Below are 17,112 nucleotides of genomic sequence, written 5' to 3' on the forward strand. Positions count from 1 at the left end.
TCACCAAAGGCTGCTGGTTCTGCCTAGATTCTTGAACCTCTCGATGCCAGATGGTAGTGATTTTCAACCTTCCTCATCTGGAAATACAGATTTGAAAGCTCGTTTGTCAAACTTGAAGGTGACTACCCTCTTCCTCCCCAACCCAGAAGTCATAGAAGTGGTTAAATAAATAAAATCTGGAGGAGACACTGAGAATTCAAATAGGCAAGTTGGAAAGAATGATGATTGGTGGGGAGATAGCCAATTTTAATGCCAGAGTTACTTCTAGCTATGAGATTTGAGCCCAGTTAAGGTCTCCGTTTTCCTTTGTAAGGAGGGATTCCTTCAGTACTCTGACAAATGTGTGGCTGCCTACTCTTGTGGTAAACAGGAGGCACTGGGATTAGAGAGATAAGAGGTGTCACCCGGGACTCCTCAGGTCTTAGAATTTAGGGCCCAGGTTCTAAAAACCATTGTGCGTAGGAATTAACTGGATAAAATGTGGGTCTCAAGTCTAGCCTGGAGCCATCTTTGTTCACAAAAGCATATTGTGCCTTTGCAAGTTTAATGGAGTTGATTGCATGTTAGATCTTGTTATAGAATAAAAGTAGTGACTGATTATTTGAAAGCATGGAATCTGGATGGATACCTGGGGGTCAGTATGGTACTGTGCACCCTGCTCTGGGAGATGCAGGGGTAGAGAGGCTCACTGTGCCTCTTGCCTGGTAACAATGTGGTTAAGGCATACCCAGGGGGTTTGGTGACTCCTCCCTGGGAAGAAAGATGCACTAGATATTTGATCAACACCCCTATAATTACTATAGTGTGCAACAGTGACTTCCTATTTGTTTTAGAAGCTCAGCTTTGTTGTAGAAACCCTTAGATTTCTTTAACAATCTTTGGAGGGCTTCCAAATCAGCTTAGAGAGATTCCACACATACAGGAAAAAAAAAAAAAAGTCTTTTGATTAGCTGATCTTTATGGGCAAATAATCTCCATGAAAAGTTCCCCTAATCGTTTTAGCCTTATGGAAAATGCCCGTAGGTGCTACAGCCCTAGGCCTAGTCCTCAGCGAAGACCCATTAAACAACAACAATGGTAAAACAACCCATAAAGGCTGATCAGTGAAGATGATTTTTGGCTCCTTCTCTCTGTTCACGCACACACAGCACCTATTGCTTCACCTTCTGTTCACCTAAGAGTCTGCAGGATGGTTTTGGTGAGAGTGAAATGTGTGCCAAATACCCAGCACATAATAGATATCCAATAGTTTTCTGAAATAAAAGCACAGCATAAAATGTTCAAACACATCAAGCAAGTTAGATAAACAAGTCCTTTAAAAAAAAATTCCCTGAAACAGTACTGCAGAATAATACAAACATTTTGACGTCATATTAAAAGTTGAACACATTGTTGTTCTAACTTTGCATTTAGAAGTTCCAGAACATGGGTCCCCAAAGCAGTGACTTGAAAGAGAAGGCTGCTGGTTATTTATAGCTGTGTTTAGCTGTCTACCACCCTCACAAACCCAGGAAAGAAACTTAAAAACCCAAGAGTCTGGTTTCAAGACAAGCCTCCCTGCCTCGGGGAACAATTACTGTCAGATTTACAACGCAGATAATTGGGAGCGGATGTGGAGAAATGGTACTTTCCTCCACCTGCAGTTTTAAAAGAAAGATTACCCCCCCTCCTGTTTTGGAACATGGATTGGCCCATCGTGTGTTTAACTAGTAAATGAAGCCTGGAGTGGAGGGGAGGAGAGAGGGAGCCAGCCACACTCTGTTCTTGCTTCCGGTGTGTGACTCCAGAGACACACAGTTGGTCTCAGCCTGGCTGGGAAAAGAAGCCTGGGATGTAACCCCGGCAGACGGGAGCCTCAGTCTACCCAGCTGAGGTTTGAAGCTGAGAGATCTCAGCACAGCTAAGGAACAGAATTGGAAGCAGAGAGCCCTGGCGTAAGGTAAAGTCAGCTTTGCAAAAGTGTCCTTTGGGGTGGCTTTCTGGGGAACATTTGGGGGGCCACTGTGGCCCTCCAGGTATGCGTGGCTGGTGGCTAATCACAGAAGCTACTTGGATTGATTTGAAATACATTTTACTTAAACTTTGTTTATTTTAGAGTGGTAAAGACTGAAGGAGCTTTTTCTTCATTGGTACAGTTCTAAAGAGCAGGCAGAGGCATTATTTTACTCTTTAAACCACAGTTGGATTTTGGGGGGGCTGTCACTCCAAAAACTGCAAAGAGAGTAGGTTTCAGACTTTTGTTGGTGGTGTATAGAACTCTTTGGGATTGACAAGACTTTAGAATCATGTTTGGGTAATTCGGTAGTTACAATAGTATAGCATATTGAGTAGGCTGATTTGTTACCATAAATATGTACATCTTTTTCTTTTCCTTAACAAGTTCTCTGGGAATGAACACAAGAAGCAAAATGTTTGTGCAGCGTTCATCTTTTGTTGCAGCTGCATTGTGAAAAACTATGATTGTAACCTCTTACCAGGGTTAGTCACACAACTGAAACAATCTAGCCTTTCTAAGTGAATTTCCCCCCCGAAAAACTTAGTTATTAATCAATCTACATTTTACAGTTTCTTGAAGGGGTTGGGAACTTTTTTTTTCCTTTTATAATGTGCTGTGTTGGCACTAAAAACAAATGAGACAATTTCTCCAACTGTGAAAGAAATGGATTTATGATTTGGGGGAGCTGGGAATAGAGATTTGAAAGAACTCTGAGCATGTTTTCTGACTGTCTCAGAAGGAATGTTAAGAGGATGTAAAGTTATTTAGAGTCTCTAAGCAGGTTCTGACAAGTAAGCGAAAAATAACTAATTAAAATATTATTGTTGCCATTCTATAAGAAAGGCCCAATGTACTTACAGAGCAGGAGAATTTGTCACGGCTCATCGGTGTGAATTACTCCTGATGAAGCTTTCTGAGATGGATTGTGTGGCCTTGCCAAACTTCTTGTAGCACTTTGTGACTGCAAACACAAAGTGTTTGCAAGTAGCTTGCTTAGGTATTTTTTATGGGTCAGTGAGTTTAACCCACAATCCAGCACATGCCAAGATAATGGGAGAGGGCTGCGTGTCTGCCCTCCAGCTCACTTCCCGCGCATCTAAAACAGAGCAATCCCAAGAGCTAGGTTCATGCTCCCTGACTGTGCAGGAATGTGAGTCTTTTGATAGACTTTTGCCTCCTGTAGACCTAACTTTTTCTGCTTCAGCTCTGTTGACATTTGGGGTGGAGTCATGCCCCCCCCCTTCTCTTCAAAGTGGGGGGCTGTCCTAAAGGATGTTTAACAAGCATCTGTGACCTCTACCTGCTAGGTGATGGATGGACACTTACTTCCTCCTCAGCGACAGCAACCAAAAGTGTTGTCAACCAAAAGTGTTCCAGATGGTCCCTGTGAGACAGAATTACCCCTGAAATGACCATCACTGCCCTAGAGAACGCATTTTGGACAGTGGAGGGGTTTGAGAGGTGGTGGGAACAGAAAAGAAGGGTACACCCAGAGTCCAAGGAGAGGGATGAAATCCATATTTTGGTATTTATCATTTAACTTTTGTTTTGCTTTTGTTTTTCCCATTTCACTTTAGACGTAGGGGCAGGTTCAAGGACTGTTTTATTTATATATATATGCATGCATGCATTTATGTGCATATGCATGTATGTAATATTGGTGGTGGTGGGTTTGGGGTTTTTTTTTTGGTACCAATACTGGGGCTGGAAATCAGAGTCTATGGGATATCCCTTAGCCCTTCCCATTCAAGGCTAGCACTCTATCACCTGAGCCACAAATTCACTTGTGGCTTTTCCGTGGCTAATTGGAGGTAAGAATTTCACATACTTTCCTTCCAGGGACTGGCTTCAAACCAGGATACTCAGATCTCAGCCTCCTCAGTAGCCAGGATTATAAGCCTGAGCCACTGGCATTTGGCAGGATTGTTCTGAATACATAGTTTTCTTCTTTTTCCTTATAGGCCTTATTTCATAAGTGTTTTAAAGTTAGACTTTGCTTTCTTGACTATATTTCCTCCAGGGAATGTACTATTTAAAAAAGAAATTCAATTAGTGACCCAGTTTATGAAGCAAAGAATTGTCTACCTACCACTGATTCATTCTGTAAATAAAGGTTGTTTGGGTATGGAGGTATGAAGTAAATGAGGGCATACCAGTTTTTTTTTTTCTGATTTTGTTTCTTCTGGAATTTGCAAATTAATCATCACCTCTGACCCATTGTGCCCACATTCCAGGTGTTTCTGGAAGTGGACATTGTTGTTTTGTCAACAGAACAAATTATTTGTTGCCCTTTCCAACTGCACAGATAACAGTGAAGCCAACCGCTAGAATTTTCTATTGAAATTTTCTCTTCTACTTTTACTGTTTTCTCTTGAAGATTGATAAATTGCAAGATAAAAGATGGATTAGCAAACAAATGCTTGTCCAAAATATCCGAAACCATCCATCTTGCCTAGTTCTACTTTCCTGGTCTTAGTGAGAGCTGTAAATTTCCTAAGTATATAACTGTGATCTCATAAGGGAGTTAATCTTTTCTACAGAAGTGGTGTGGCTCATGTCTTCATGATATTTCTCCAAGAACATTTGCATTGCATTTCTCCAAGAACATTAACCCCGAGAAGCTGACACACATTGCCCTGGATAAGGGATGTGCCCAGGCCCAGCGTGGCAAGGAGCTGTGCTCAGGGATTGGTGAATGGATACGGAAATACTTGGGCTTGTTGGAGCCTATTCTTCATGATAAGGGTTGGGCTGGCTCTTGGTGTTGCCAGAGCTGTGGTTTCTGCTTCTGATTACCAAACAAATCTTCTGTTTACCTCCACCTTTAGATACTAATGTGTCACAGTCTGGGTTCTCTTAGAAACATTTCATTATTAAGATTAATTCCTCCATTTACTAGCCCTCAGAGCCACAGTAGGAGAGAACATTAGTGTTTTTAGATCTACTTACCTTCAGAATGTAGCACAGGGCTGGGGATATGGCCTAGTGGCAAGAGTGGTTGCCTCTTATACATGAAGCCCTGGGTTCAATTCCCCAGCACCACATATACAGAAAATGGCCAGAAGTGGCGCTGTGGCTCAAGTGGCAGAGTGCTAGCCTTGAGCCAAAAGAAGCCAGGGACAGTGCTCAGGCCCTGACTGAGTCCAAGGCCCAGGACTGGCCAAAAAAAAAAGAATGTAGCACAGTACTTACATACTTAGATGTACCCCTTGTGGAAGTAATTAATGAAAAAAAAGGGTGTCACTCTCAGGAGACTGGTATATAAGAAGCCCAGAAAGGTATGTGTGCCATCTTTCTCATTTAGCACAAGGGCCCTGGCCAGCAAAGCCAATAACAAAAGACAGGTTGGTGTGAAAATAAGCATAGAAAATTTAATTGATGTTTTTTGTGACATGAGTGTTTTAAAAATGAGACCCCAAACTGGGCTCTAGTGGCTCATGCCTATAATCCTAGTTACTCAGGAAGCTGAGATTTGAAGATTGATGTCTGAAGCCAACCCAAGAAGTAAAATCCATAGAATTCTTATCTCTAATTAACCAACAAAAAGCCAGAAGTGTGGCTCAAGTGGTTGAACCCCAGCCTTGAGCAGAAAGAAAGCTGAGAGACAGTGCACAAGGACCTGAGCTCAAGGTCCAGTACCACCATGAGAGAGAGAGAGACAGACAGACAGACAGATACAGACACATAGAGAGAGACAGAGAAAGACAGAGGGAGAGAGACTCTACTGTTATGCTTCGGGTAGGTGAAGAAGGGATGATTGTATATAATGTACAAAGGCCATGGGACACAGGGATGTGCAGACTGAGAAGGAACCAGGAAAGGCCGGTCTGCTGAGATTCTTCCTGGCCTTATTCTGTGGCATTCCTTTCTCCTGAGTATAGGACCAGACTGCTCTGGAACAGCACTACACATGACACACTGCCAGGCAAAGTAGAGCAGAGAACTCCTTTGTGGCACCTCCTGTACAGAGAGGCAGGGGAAAGTGAAAGTAATATTTCTAGATTTTGTGGCTGGCTTTGTGGAAGAACTCTAGTTTCTATAAGGAGGAAGGGGAGTGACAGGAGGGCAGAAGGGTCCGAGAGACTTTGCTTCTGAGGCCTGCCAGGCTCCTCCAGTATAAAGTACACAGAGTGGTAAGAACAGGAAAGCTGTGGTCTTGTTTCCTGAGTCCTAACTTCACCACCACATATTCCCATCTATATCATTTGCTCTGTATAGATGTTTTCAGTGAGACAATGGGGAAAGAGAAGGAGGGGGAGAAGGAAGAAGGGGAGGAGGAGGGGGAAGAGGGGGAGGGGGAGGAGGAGGAAGAGGAACTGCTAGTGGTAATCATTGTCGTCATGGTCATGGTCTTGGTTTCCTGCCTCAAGTCACAGACCAAGCCCAGCTCATTTTTTCTAAGCAGCCCAGACCTTAAGCACACGAATCTGCCGTGAAACCAGGGCTGTGCTTTCCACACCACAGTGTGCAAACTATAGAAACCCTGGGTTTGGCAAAGGAGTTTTTTTTTCAGAAGATGGCCAACTGTGAAGGGAAAACAATATTCTTAAATTTATCTCCTTGAGAACAGGATTTGTGAACCTTTATCAGATGAAAAGAAAGGCTGATTTAAGTCATGGGGAAAGGTGACTAGAAGAGAACTCATCAATGGTCTGTGCAGGTGTGACCATTTCATGGGGTACATGTTCAGAAGTTAGCAAGTGTTAGCATGATCTGGGGGTAGTGTTTTTTGTCTCTTGACATCAAAGTTCACCCATCAGACAACTGTGGCAGCCCAAATGGGGAGTTGGAAGCTTTCACAAAAGCAGCCTAAAGAAAGGCTCATGAAAAATAGCCTAGGCAATGATTATCATTATAGTCCATATTTTAAGTATCAAAAGGAGTCATTTTTAAAGTCAAGTAAAAGTAAGTGAAGCTAGTGGCTTGATTCAGATTTTCCCTGAGTTTCAATTCCTCCTCAAGTCTTGAGCTGCAGAGGATCACTCGTGGGCATGGCCCTGGGAGAGGATCTATAACCAAAGAGGATGCAAACCCTCTGCTTTCATTGTTTGCCAGGCCTGTGGTGTTCTTGGCAAATATGTGTTTGTCCCTCGTGGCATTGCTGCCTCCCACTAGGGTCATTTATTTTCCCCATAAACATTCGATGATGCAGAAATTGCTTATACTTAATACTGCTTTTATCTTTCCTTACTGCTAAATCAGAATCTTCTTAGATAGTTTCAGTTCTGGGCAGCTGCACTTACATCTGTATACCTTGTCCAAATAAACACACTTGAAAAATAGAGAAATTGTGTTTGTAAAGCTCAGAGCATCCTCTCACAGAGATTAAGCCGGCTTTCTACTTTGTTTTGGCAGCTTGTTAAGGATGCCAAATGTACCTGGCCTGGCAATAGATTAAAGATGTTCTTACATAACAAAGTGTAGGGCCCAAAGGGGAAGGGTGTGGATTTTCAGGATTCCTTTGTGTTTTGCAGAGTGTTAAGGCATAAGGGGAGAAATGTGCTTGATGAAGTTTTTGCTTTGCCTTTAAATGTCAAAATTGTAAAAACGCCATGGAAACCCCTAATCTGGGTTCACACACCCCTCTGTGAGTGAGTTTGCTGCCATTTGCGTCTTTCCGATCATTCATTCCTGCTTATGGACCTCCTCCTGCCCTTCAAGCACATGCTTATCCCACCTGCAACATGGTTCCCCCAGAACTCATTGTCCTCATTCCTCAGTCTCCTGTTGGCCACCTAGCTGAAGCTGCTGTCCAACCTCCAAGTCATCTTCTGTTCCCCAGCCATTTTATTTTCTTCCTGGTACCTAGTACCTGGGGTTCTAATGTAGACATAAACATATCTTTTATCTGTCATCAGTTAAAGAATGTAAGCTACCATATAAGATGGGTGAATACATGGATGGATGGAAGAAAAAAAAGGCAGGAGAAAAAGAAGAAAGGAAGGAAGGAAGGAGGGAGGGAGGGGGAAGAAGGGAGGGGAAGGAAAGGGATCACTTCCTGATTAACTCGTGTCCTTAATCCCACTTACTCCTCCTCTTCTGCCATCTCCCTGACCCCGACCATAGTACATGTTCACTTTTCTCTCCATGGCCACCTTGGTACCAGTTATTTTATTCTGTGGCAGCCACTTGTTTATACACCAGCCACCCCTCTGCCTGGAAAGTTTCTGAGCACAGGAATATCTAATAAAGGGTGGTCATTGTTTTGCTTTTGTTGGGGGCAGAGGAATACTTTTGAATTCATCATTACCCTTGCTTTTCTAGAGCCATTCATCTAGCCCTGCTTTTTGCTGGTATGTCTACGCAGGCCAGCTTTGAGCTGTGGTCCTCCAGATTTCTGCTTCACGAGTAGCTGGAATTACAAGTGTGATCCACTAGTGCCTCGCCATTGTTTTGCTCTTATTATCATAATATTTTATAGGTATATCTCATTCAAGTCTTTTTACCATCTCTGTGTGCCAGGAATTACTCTCACCTTTGTTTTGCCAATAAGTAAGATGAGACCCAGAGCAGCTGATCTCAGCATCAGGGAGCCTGTTCCAAATTTGCAAGTCCACCATGTGCTTTTATCAAGTGAACAAAATCTAAAACCTTGTCTCTCTTCTTCCCTGTTATTTGAGCTTAAAGTATTAGTTATACTATTCGGAACACAATGTTGTAAGATATGCATGCATAAGTGTAAGTGTGATTTTTATTAAGTCATAATTTAATCGTCTTTTTGAAGACAACTGATAAGTTTATCATAAGTCCCCTTTTTAAACTGGCAGGGCTGCATGTGTGGCTTAAATGCTCTTGTTTTTCTTATGTGATAACCCTGTTAGTGAAAAGCTCAGTTGCTGTTGAGTTGCATGCACGCAATGGTTTCTGTTCTCAGTGCCCAGCTTTGCATTCATTACCCTTTGAGCTATAGCTTGTACTGAGAAAAACATCATGGCAGCCAGAGGTAGAAACTTCAAGTAGGAAAGACTAGAGGAAAAAAAAATCTAAAACTGTTCCATGTATTGGCATTCTTCTGTGTTTTCTAACTTAACCCAGTGCTGCTCATGACCTGGCTCTTGTGGATGCCAGTCTTTTGTGACTCAGTTGGCCCTAGCTTGTGCCATGGCTGAGGTAGACAGACAATAGCAGAAGCCATTTTCAGCTTACGAAAACAATGCTCCAAGTTAGCTTGGAGCCCTGATTTCCTGAGATGACTTAAAGATGATTAGAACTGTGTCTTTATATAAAGAGTTGAGGCAGGGGCTGTGTACTGTGTGCATGCTGAGGGGTTCGGTGTGTGAGGAATGCTTTCTTCCATGTGAGCTCTCACCTCACCTTGGCCTGTAGGCTTCCGATCTAACAGCTGGCAAATTTCAGCACCCAACTCTCAATGATGGCCGTCATAAATCAAAGCAGCTACCTAGTCAGGTGGATGCAACTATGCTCTCCTTGGCACCTAATCAGGTTTCACCATGGTTTGGGGCTAAGCAAGCAGGTTCTCTTTTCCTAGGAGGGAGATACAATGAGCGGAAAGGTGGGGCTTATGTGCTAATCATGGATGTCACAAAATTCAAAAGGCCCTCCCGCTCAGTGAGAGGCGCTCAGTCATGGTGGCATGTATTGGGAAATCTGTGGTACCATTCAGCTTCTCTATTGACCACAAGAAAGCACATCATTCAACTTTTTTTTTTTTTTTGTCATTGTGGGCCTTGAACTCTGGGCCTAGGCACTGTCTCTGAGCTCTTCAGCTCAAGGCTAGCGCTCTACCACTTGAGCCACAGCACCACTTCTGGTTTTCTGGTGGTTTACTGTAGGTAAGAGTCTCACAGACTTTCCTGCCTGGGCTGGCATTGAACTGCGATCCTCGTATCTCAGCCTCCTGAGTAGCTAGGATTACAGACATGAGCCATCGGCACCAGGCTCATTGAACTCTTTATTCATTGCTGGGCATAATATTTATTAATGACTGTGTACAAGACATCCATTGGTGCCATGTGAGAAGTCTTTTTAAAAAATTATTTATTTTTATTGTAGGGCTGGGGATATGGCCTAGTGGCAAGAGTGCCTGCCTCGGATACACGAGGCCCTAGGTTCGATTCCCCAGCACCACATATACGGAAAACGGCCAGAAGCGGCGCTGTGGCTCAAGTGGCAGAGTGCTAGCCTTGAGCGGGAAGAAGCCAGGGACAGTGCTCAGGCCCTGAGTCCAAGGCCCAGGACTGGCGCAAAAAAAACAAAAAACAAAAAAATTATTTATTTTTATTGTAAAGGAGATGTATTATGGAGGGTTAAAATTATTTTCATTGTAAAGGGGATGTATGGAGGGTTACAGTTACATAGATCAGGTAGTAAGTACATTTCTTTTTGAACAGTGTCACCTCTTACCTTGTTTTCTCTCAGTTTTTCCCCTCCTAACCCCCTTTCTCCATGAGTTGTATAGTTCATTTTCACTACAGTGTCTAGTGAGTGTCACTGCTGAATTAGTTCACCTGAAAAGTCTTATACGAAGTCAAAAGTGGGACTTTTGGGGTTTTTGTTTTGTATTATTTGCCTTAGAAGTACCAACTTGTACGAGCATTTGGATTATATGTCCCAAGAATGGCAATTTAACTGACTGAAGATAAAATTAGGAAGGGTTTTCTGACTACTTGTTCGCTCCCATGCTAGCCAGTTATTTGATAATAAAGGCCTTGCTTAACCTGAACTCTGTAGTGTATGGTTGCCTGGCCTGGCCTTGTACTACTGGAAAAGAAAAATCTCTTCTTTACCTACTTTTCTATGTTCAAGGTGATTTCTGCTTAAGGCTCCTAGGAATGACCTAACAAGAAAGTTTTGTAGATTTAATCTAGTTGAATCCTCTGAGAATTGAGGACATTGAGACCCAGAAAACAAAACTGATTCACCTAAGAAAGTACAGCCCATTGGTCAATGAGGCAAAAGTGGGCCCCAGAGCAGTTCACCTCTTTTCTTTTTCCCTTCCCCTCCTCCTGGGCTGCCCTTGTAATGTCTTGTTTACTATTTACAAATGAATGCAGCTCTTTCCAAATATCTTTTGGGATATTGAAGTCACTCTATAAAAACAAGATTCTGACGATGAGTGGAGTTTTTACTCAGGCTTTTATTTTACATTCTCTTTGTTGTCAGAAAACACATTTTCCTTTCCTGAAATTCCTGAGAACTTTTCTTCTCTAATTCTCAAACTAACCTTCTGCTCCAGGAAAATCTGCTAGGGATATCCTGAAACTAAGCAGACAACTCCTAAAGGGTCTTTTAAAAAAGTAATTTAATTGCAAAGCTGGTAATTCAGTGATTCATACTTCCCCAGTATGATGTTCTATCTCTAGCATGGCAAGGAAACAAACAAAAAGTAAGACTGTGGGCGTGACTCAAAATATGCTTGCAGAAGTCCTGCTTCAAATCCCAGTAATGCAAATGATGATGAGGAGGAGGATGACAGAATTATAAATAAATACATGAATAAACAAATAAGCACATAAGAATTATATTATATTAGGGGGGTGGGGGTGGGGGGAGGATGGGCAGCAAAGTCTTTCAGTGATAGGCCAGATAGCAAATTGTTTGAGCCTTGTAGACTGCACTTTCTCCATCTTAACTATTTGTATCTGCAGTTAAGGGTGGGAATAGTTGTAGACACAGTGTAAGTGAACAGACCTGGCTGTGTTTCAATAAAGCTTTACTGACAAGAACAGGTTACTGACAAGGACAGATGACTATCTTGGTTCATGGGCCAGGCAACTTTCCAACTCACATTTAGGTAAAAGTAAACTTTTTCCATCCCCTCTCCAATCTTGTTTCTTTAAGTAGCTGTTGTTGAGAGCTAGGTATCTATTCTTAACCAGTGGCATATAGAATGTTTGCAAATATGGCTACACACATTTTGTCACACAGAATGTATGGCTCCTTATCTTGCTTTTCTCCTGTTTCCCAAGCACAGATACAGCATTGGGGCTTGAACTCAGAGCCTCTTATTCTTGCTTGGCTTTTTGATTCAAGGCTAGTGCTCTACCACTTGAACCACACCTATACTTTCACCTTTTTACTGGTTAGTTGAGATTAAGTCTCTTAGATTTATCTCCCTGGGCTGGCTTTGAACCAAGATTCTCAAATCTCAGTTTCCTGAGTACCTAGGATTACAAGCATGAGCTACTGGTGACAGACTTTTATATGAATAAGAACATATCTTACAATTTTCCTTTCCTCCAGTGACTAAGTATAGATTGATGGCTTTCTTTTTCATTAACACATGGTGGTATAATTTTTACCTTCCACCAGGAAACAACTATGCCAAATACAAAAGAATAAGCATATTTGTAAAAAGTACTGCAAACAGGGAGGATATTTTATTTGCTTTACATTGTCCCATATGTCTGAGACTCCCCCTTGGCCAGTGTTATCTTGTGTCTAAAGGCAGGATTGTCCAGAAAGGCCTAGAGGTGTGGCTCAAGTGGTAAAGTGCCTGCCTAGCAAGTTAAGACCCTGAGTCCAATCCCCAGTACTGCAAAAATTAATGAATGAATGAAAGTTCTAGCCCAGCTTCTACTAGCACAGCACCCATGTGCACAGTGAGTTAATAAATGGTTTTACATAACCATGAAGGTTTACAACAAATTTTAGTTTGGGCATCGTGGTTGATTGTAAGGGAATTTTCTGTGGAATCTTGAAAATTCCAAGTGTTCCCCATACTTTGGAACGTAGAGCTCAGGGAACAAGTGAAGACCCTTTGCACACAGCTGGCCTACCCTTTAACCCCTGCCCAGTCACTGATGGCTGGTATAAAGTTCCTATGCGTGTCATACAAATCGCCACAAACTCCATGGCTTTAAATAGAAGAAATGGACTCTGGCACAGTTGTAAAGGCTGGAAACTTGAAATCTAGGTGTAATCAGCATGAGTTCCTTCTTGGGTCTCTGAGAATTTGCTCCTGGTCTCTCTCCCACCCTGTGGGAGTTGCCAACAGTACAAACTCTGTCTCTATCTTACATAGGCCCAGCTTCCTCCCTGGGGCCCTGAGCTATTTCCTCTTGTTTTCTCTCATAAGAACTTGTCATCTTAGAATCCACTGTAATCTTGAAGGATCTTATCTCAAGATCCTTACCTTCTTTGTAAAAATCTCCTATACCATTGGGAGATACAATTCAATTTACTTCTTGCCCTCTGCCTGAAATCAAAGTTGTCTTTCCTTCTCAAGTTTCTCCTCCCTTAGCAGAGCAAGGGTATCAGAGCCTTATATTTCATGTGACAAGCTAGCCTGGATCTTTAAGAAAAAAAGAAAAGCACCAAAGCACCAAGCATGGCATCTGCTATCTGCTATTAGTCATTTGCTAGTCTGCAATCAATCCCAGAAAACTCTAGCCAAAGCTGCAAGACTTCTAGGAATTTTCTTCCTGAATTCTACAAAAATAAGCTACTAACACTAAGAATATTTGCAGATCTGATACTTGTAATAAAAAGAAAACAGAAGGAAGAACACCTTTTCTTTTGGAATAATTGAAAGTTTAGTTTTCACCCATCATATATTTACTTTTCTCTGGAGTTAGCCAACATTCGTTGTTGACTTTTGAGGTTTCCCAACTTCTCCTGAGTATTTGTGAGGCCAAAATAAGTAACACCGTCTATTTACATATAATTTCTCAGGAGAAGGATATTAATGCACAGATGAGGAATTGTAGCTGATGATGAGATCTGTTTTGTTTGTTTGTTTTTTGTTGTTGTTTTGTTGGTTGTGGGGCTTGAACTCAGGGCCTGGGCACTGTCCCTGAGCCTCTTTGTGCTCAAGGCTAGCACTTGTACCACTTGAGTCACAGTGCCACTTTTGGTTTTTGAGTGGTTAAGTGGACATAAGGGTCTCATGGAGATTTTCTTGCCTCGGCTGATTTGAACCACAATCCTCAGATCTCAGCCTCCCGAGTAGCTAGGATTACATGAGCCACTAGCGCTTGGCATGTGATCTGTTTTTAATTGTTTAAGGACACAAATGTTATTTATTTTATATAAAACAGATGAAAAAATTTTAATTCTTTTTTGACATTTAAAGTATCCTTTATTATTTTTTAAAAATTGATAATATTTTCAAATTTATTTTTAATTTAATTTTATTGTCAAGGTGATATACAGAGGGGTTACAGTTACATACATAAGGTAGTGAGTACATTTCTTATAAACTTATTACCCCCTTCCTCACTTTTCTCCCATTCTCCTTCCCCTCCAATCCCTCCCTCAAGCTGTACAGTTAATTTCCAACATATTGTCTTGTGAGTATTGCTGTTGCATTGGTTCACCCTTTGTCCTTTGTCTCACCATTTTGATGTTCTCCTTCCCTTCGCTAATTCAGATAAATGTATACACAATACCCAGGGTACCAAAATCAAATACAGTGACAACAGGTGCTAAAGAAATGGTATCTGCTCCAGGTTCAGAAGCTTCAGAACTTCAGGTTTTTAGACATGATGGACAGATACCTCAGCCCATGTATATAAAAATTTTTTTTTTGAGGAAAGAATACTGGGGTTTAAACTGAGGACTTAAAACATGGAAGTCTGTTGCTGTAGCCACCTGAGTCAGGCCTCCACCCCCTGATTTTTGCTGGTTATTTTGTAGATGGAGTCTTATGGACTTTTTTTTTGTGGGGGGAGCACCTGGGATGACTTCAAACCCCAGTCCTCCTAATCTCAGCCTCTTAAGTAGCTAAGATTATAAACATGACCCAATAACCCAGAGTTAGGGCTATGAGTTTCTATGTATTTATTTATTTATTTTTGGCCAGTCCTGGGCCTTGAACTCAGGGCCTGAGCACTGTCCTTGGCTTCGTTTTTTTTTTTTTTTTTTTTTTTGCTCAAGGCTAGCACTCTGCCACTTGAGCCACAGCACCACTTCTGGCCGTTTTCTATGTATGTGGTGCTGAGGAATCGAACCCAGGGCTTCATGTGTACGAGCCAAGCACTCTTGCCACTAGGCCATATTCCTAGCCCGGAGTATGAGTTTCTTAAAACCTGGAATAAAAAGAACCACAAATAGAATGATTTAAAAGCAACTGAAACGTAATTTACAATAGTTGTCGAATCAAAAGTCTAAAATAAGCTATCAGCAGGGCTATGTTCTCTCCAAGGCTCTGGGAGTAGAACCTTCCTTACCTCTCCCAGCTTTGGTCCCATGTATTCCTCGGCTTGTGGCTGTAGATCTCCAACCACTGCTTTCCCTTTTCCCTTTGGGTGGAGTTGTCTCCTCCTCCACCTCCATCTTCAGTTCTTATAAGGACACCAGCTATACTAGGGTGATGGCTCAATCTGCTCCAGTATGAGCTCATCCTAACTGCTTACCTCTGCAACAACTGTCTCCAAATAAGGTCACACACAGAGGTGTTCGTAGGGGCAAGACTTCCAATATCTTTTGTGGTAGCATAACTCAATCCACAACATGAGCTGAAGCAGAAAGGATCTTATATGGCTGCGACTAAGGGAACAAGGCCTCAGATAACCGTAGTGTGCTCATGGCTTATCTGTGTGTCCTTCACACTCACAACTTTGGGTCAGGAGAGGAAGGCTATATAGCTGCTGAAATTAGGAAGTCCTGGGGAAGGGTCCTCTCAAATACCATCTGTTCCATGCTGGACCATTCTCTGTGACCAGGGCCATGGGGGGGAGGGGGTGGCAGCTTCCATTGGGAAAAGATGGGGCACTTCCAGCAAGCAGAGTAGACTTTGATAGGGGACCTGGGGAAATTGTGAGCCTGTCATTAACCCCGTCTCAATTTTCATGAATGGTAGAGCATTTCTGCTGATTTTGACTGTATCCTTGTATCATGTGATCCTTGTATCATGGTTAGCATTTCCTGTGACTTTGGATATGGGCTCTTCTGCTCCCCTCTCTCTCTGACCCTCCACAGTGTGATCCTAGGCTCTGCCGCTTGCAGGGTCTAGATGATGCTTCCAAAGCTTGCTTGCTTGCGTTTCTCTGCACATTTGCATTCAGCACAAGCACATGGTGGCTAGCAGTGTCCTCATCAATCCTTAAGGATGCTTTGCTGGGCAAACTTCAGGGGACAAGCCATTTTTCTCTCTTATTTTCCTTTTCAAGTTCAAGGTTTTAAGCTTCTGAACAGGAACTCACTGGCATAGAAACAATCCTAGTTGGTGCACAGAGACCCAAGGGAAGCTTGCTTCTTGTCCTCTGAATGACTTTCTCTGTGTGTTCTGTGCACTCACTGTGAGAAAAGGCGCAGTTTGATTTCAACAATAAAAATGAATCCAGGGACAGGACTGCAGAAAGTTCTAAAACAGCTCATATTTTAAAATTCTCATTTCACAGAAGTGAAACGTTTGCCTCTAGCTAGTAGAAAGTGGTTTCTATTCTCACAGTCTACTGTGTTCAGCTCAAGGGAAACCATGTGAGATAACTGATCTGCAGATGTTCCAGAAAGAGATGTTCGCGGAGCCCCTGGCCAAACACAGCATAGTTTGGGTGTAGTCACTTGAGCAATGGCGTCCTATGACCACTTCCCAGGCTTATCTCTGTCTTGGAGGTTTGTACTCGGACACAAACTTGACCGATCTCAGTAGCGAAGTCAAATCTACCAGGCACAAATCCTTGCTCTCTCTGACAAAGGGCATATTTCTTGGTAGCATTAGGTTCATTACTTTTCATGGGGAAAAAAAAAATCAATTGCTAATTTTTGCTAGCTCTGGGCTAGGGAGAAAACACTAAGAACTCATTCAGCGGCTCCTTCATCCCCAGTTAATGAGGGGTGACTTTTGCTCTTACCAGCCATCAGAATTAAGTAAGGGATTTTGAAATCACATTACTCCTTGCACACCAGTGTGCAGACCAATTTGGTCTTTTATTGTTGGTTATTTATTATAGGTTAGGAAGGGGAAGCTGAAACATATCAATTCAATGAAATTGCTGTGATGGGATCTGACCAGCTTGGGATAAATTGAGTGTGAAATTATTACTGCTGAATGCTGTCTAACCAGCAGGTTTGTCTTTCTTTGTTCCTATCTCTCTCTCTCTCTCTTTCTCACCCATTCATGATACTTATTTTTGCTTGATTTAAGAGGTCGTAAAATACTTACTTGCTGAAATATAGCTAATTTCTTCCTGGTCTGATTTATGATAGTATGA

At 42.2% G+C, this 17,112-nt stretch overlaps 1 protein-coding gene across 16 annotated transcripts in view; it reads left to right on the top strand.

Annotated features, from left to right (window-relative positions):
* Window positions 1–17,112, top strand: part of Ablim1 (actin binding LIM protein 1) — a 243,101-nt gene that overhangs the window by 167,716 nt on the left and 58,273 nt on the right. Inside the window, exon 1 of one of the 16 annotated variants that reach the window (XM_048338195.1) lies at window positions 12–1,939. The exons of the other annotated variants lie outside the window; for them this stretch is intronic. The gene's annotated coding sequence lies outside the window, so the exon portion shown is untranslated. Of the gene's footprint in view, window positions 1–11; window positions 1,940–17,112 lie in introns of those variants that run through there. 16 annotated transcript variants of the gene reach the window in all.

The sequence above is a fragment of the Perognathus longimembris genome, chromosome 2 (genome assembly GCF_023159225.1).
Source record: "Perognathus longimembris pacificus isolate PPM17 chromosome 2, ASM2315922v1, whole genome shotgun sequence".
Lineage (NCBI taxonomy): Eukaryota > Metazoa > Chordata > Mammalia > Rodentia > Heteromyidae > Perognathus > Perognathus longimembris.